Genomic DNA, 4,495 nt, shown 5'->3' with positions numbered 1-4,495 from the left:
GTGTGTGTGTGTGTGTGTGTGTGTGGTGTGTGTGTGTGGTGTGTGTGTGTGTGGTGTGTGTATGTGTGTGGTGTATGTGTGTGGTGTATGTGTGTGTGTGTGTGTGTGTGTGTGTGTGTGTGCGTGTGTTGCATCCATTGGAGCTGTAATCACAATCCACCTGACCTGGGTGCTGGGAATGGAACACAAATTCCCTGCAAGAGCGAATGTGCTGAGCTGCTAAGACATCTCTGCAGCCCCTCAGATCCCCCTTTAAGTATTTATTTCCTTACTTGCAACTACTTGCCATTTCTCGGTGCTGTTTCTGCTTTCTTTTTGCTTCTCTGCATTTGAAATAAATGACTTATTCCTAACCCCAAGAATATCTACACACATAGATTATAGGAACACGAGACATCTGCCCTCAAATCCACTTATAGTTATGTCTATTAATATTTACAAGTGTTCTCATCTTAAGATGAGAGAAATACTACTCTCTTTTAGCTTATTGCCCCAACACCTGGCTTCTTGAATTTAGATTTCTTGGCTAATTATAATCAGAATTATCTCTTTACAGCCGCCTACATCCTGCAGTTCTGACCTCAGCTCCAAGAGTGTCTTCGAAGCCTGTTTTATGTTCCCCCCTCTCATAACCAGCCCTCCTCTCTCCTCTCTTCTCACCACCCCCCACCCCAGCTCTAGCCTTTGTTCTGGCATTTAGAAAATTTGTACAGACCTAATGTGACACATTGTAAATTTTTCTCCTCAATCCTCTTCAAAAGATAGCTAAAGATGAAAAGCAAGCACATCTCTACTACATTTCATAAGAGACTCAGGAGCAGGTTGCTCCCCAGGGCCCTCCGGTGCTACCTGTATTAACATCTAAGGGGGTCTGAGGGGATAAGGCAGTTGTCCACCATGACATCAACTTGGCAAAGAAGGGCAGAGTACAAACATGCCTCTGCTTCTTTTAACCAGGCACACCTCCCTAATTATCTCCTACAATAATGCTTTTGATCCTGTTAACTCCCTTCCTGAAGAAAGCTGATAGCTTCCCTCTCCTACGAAGTCTCTCCCTACTCTGTAGCCAGTATTCACACCTCCGTGTGATCCCACAGATCATCTTGTCCAGCCTTCTCCTCAGCTGGTACTCTAAGGAGAGAGGCCCTTGTTTCCCTGCAGGGCTCCACCCACCTTGCTGGAAGTTGTGTTTCACTCCCTCAAGCTCTACCTTGCTCCCTGTGCCCAATGCCCATCTTCACCTTTCACATTACAACTGTGTCTTTCCACCATGCACTGCATGGTGATGTAAAAGGCCTGCCTCCTCTCAGCCAGGAATTTGAGCCTTGGGACTCTTAGGGCAGATCATTGAACCAACAGAACAACCAACAAGTCCACAGGTTCTTTAACCTCAAATGGATTGCAATGGCCTGCAGGCACTTTATACAAAGTAGCTAAGGCATTGTAACATAGTGATGTTAATAATACAAAGTAGCACTTACAACTACTACTACTACTACTACTACTACTACTACTACTACTGAGGTTACACACACACACACACACACACACACACACACACACACAGAGTCCTTTCAATGATTGCTTTGAATCTTGGATAGATACTGTGTCACAAATCCAGAAATCTGCACCAAACCAATGAATCAAACCATTTTCCAGATGGAACAGTGGAAATGATCCAGTGAATGCACTGCATAGAGCTGTGTAACACAAGAGGTCCACTCTAATCGGGACCAGGAACTAGGTGTTACAATGTATCAGTGTTGCTCCATCAATTATGTCAGTTCCAAACCTGATTACCAACAGGGTAAAATGAGAGTTCTTTTGTACCTAAATCTGATTTAAACAATGAAGCCTCTCTCTCTCTCTCTCTCTCTCTCTCTCTCTCTCTCTCTCTCTCTCTCTCTCTCTCTCTCTCTCTCTCTCTCTCTCTCTGTGTGTGTGTATGTGGTGTATGTAATATTTGTGTAACCATGTGCATGTGTATCTCCAAACACTCATATATAAGTGTCAGAGTCACATAGAGGATATTCCTTAATTCCTCTGTGCCGTATCTTTTGAGACAGGGTTTCTCTCTGAACCTGAAATCCCATTGATGTGGTTTGGCTGTCTAGCCAATGAGCTGCTGGAATCTGCTAGCCTCTGCTCACCCCAACACTGGGGTTACAGATGGGTACCACTGTGCTCTGATTTTTACCTGGGTGCTGGGAATTTGAACTCAGGTGCCAAGCTTTTAAACTAAGCACGTTACTGAATGAGTCACTCCCCATCCCCATTTAAAGAGATATTTATAAAATTGTTGCCTCTCCATGCAGTTTGACCCAGTAAAGTCTCCAAAGATAGAATATAAGACCTTTATCTATCTTGTTCATGTCTTCAGTTTTGTACAGTCAGAAAGGAAGGCTTCCTGTTGTCCCAGAGAGATGTTTTTTCATTCTTTTGTAACTCTTTCTACCCTTAAGCATGTTGTAATAAATATGTGTGCCTTTAGTCCAGTTCAACTCAAATATGTCAGTGATGGGTAGGTTAACATTCTACCCATCTGTGCCTCCCGTGTCTCTGTCCTCAGGAGATGATTGGAAGTTTAGAGCAGTGCCTCTCAACCTTTCTAATGTTTCAACCCTTTAATGTATTTCCTCATATTGCAACAATTCCCAACCATAAAATATTTCATTGCTACTTCAAAACTGTAATTTTGCTACTGTTATGGATCATAATGTAAATATCTGATATACAACCCCTGGTTTAGAGAATTAGATGGTAGTAAGGTATGGTAGAAAAGGCTGTCTCTTGGCATCTACTCTTTCATTCCGAGGAGCAAAAGGATTCAGTTCTTTAAAGCCAGTGGTAGTATATTTGTACATGTCTCAAAATAATATAAGTATCTTGAATTTTAAATTTTGGCTATTAGATATTGTTAGTACCATCACCCTCTCAAACAGATTGCTTTTTACCTCACTGTCATCTACATCCCCAGTCCCCAGCATACACCATCCCATGGGACCCAATCGTTTGACCAAGTCATCAGTCAGTATTTAGAAGTACCCCGTGGCCAGGATTGTCACTGAGGATATGGCTCAAAGCCAATCTGCACACCATACTATGATCTTTTTTTTCCTTTTATTTCAGCTCCCTAAAGAAAATCTCTGATCTATGTATTTATCTGTTTATTTATGTGTGTGTGTTTATTAATTCATCCTATTAGATAAGCATATCAATACATTTAAATTCACTGTATATAATATCAGTCTTGCCTTATGGAACATCTCTGGTTTTGTTTGTGATGGGAGTGCACTGTGTAGTCCAAGCTGGTCTTGAGGGTCTGCTCCTCCTGCCTCAGTTTCCCGGGAGTGTTAGGGCTCTAGGTGTGAGCCACCATTGCCTGGTTTTCCTTCCAAGCATTTGAGGTCTGACTTGCCAGTTTTGGTGGTACCTTCCACAGCCATCCGGGGTCTCTGTTTTTCTCCTGCTGGTCAACATTTCTGAGACCCCATGACTTCCTCTTTCTGAGTTTATTCCCTTGTTTTGGGTGTGCCCACCCTCCAGTGACTTCCAGGAAAAGGGTTTATGGAAAACAAAACCCTTAGAGACTTTACACCTGAGAGTGGCTTATTTGATGCACAGGTTTAAACATATGCTTTGGTTGGAGAGAGAGAATTCTAGGATAGAAAGATTTTTCTTGGCCCAGAATTGTGAAGGCTCTAAACCCATGTTCTTCTGGCTTCTAGCTAGTTGAATCTCTGAATCTCTATTCCTCACATGAGATGCCTTTTTTTTCTCAGCACCCAGAGTCAGTTCTCTTTGTTGTCTCTATATTCTAAATTTCACAGTGACATATCTAAAATTTTTTTTATTATACTTTGGGCTCTATTATAGTTAAATTTTGACTTAAAATCAGGTGTTGTTTCATTGGAGAAATATTTTCAAGTTATCCCCCCACCATTTTTTATCTACTCTTTCTGAGTCCTTTCAGGAAGCACTCACAATTCAGCCACTATACCGCCTGAGTATCTCCGCTCTCTCTCTTAACCTTTGATCACATATTTTTCTACTTTCACTTTTCATATGAGTTTTTTTCTCTGCAGTGTTTTCTAATATTTTCCTTCATTTTTATCCATTTACACAATTCAATTTTTAATATCTAAGAAAACTCTTCCCCAAAAAATATTTTTCTAAAACCCCTTTTCTTATCTTCTCCCCATCTACATCTTATTGTAGTATATTACTGGCAGTTTTTCATTTTTACTTGCCCTCCTTGAATCTGTTTGGTCCTGCTGCTGTTTCTCCGGCTCGTTTCCTCTTGTTTGAGACCCGGATAACCCTCATCTCCCTAGGAACAGCTCCCCAAAAGCTGACTAGTTAGAACCTTCTTTACTGACGGGCAGCTGGTCAGCACTGACCAGGGAATTCCCTGCAAGCCGACCTGCTTTATGCTTCTTTTGAAGTCTTTCTTTGTCCTAGTTTCAGATCTGTTCATGTGGGTTTATCAGATTAC

This window comes from Mus pahari, chromosome 16 (assembly GCF_900095145.1).
Source record: "Mus pahari chromosome 16, PAHARI_EIJ_v1.1, whole genome shotgun sequence".
NCBI classification, from domain to species: domain Eukaryota; kingdom Metazoa; phylum Chordata; class Mammalia; order Rodentia; family Muridae; genus Mus; species Mus pahari.
Note: the sequence above shows the minus strand (reverse complement) of the source record.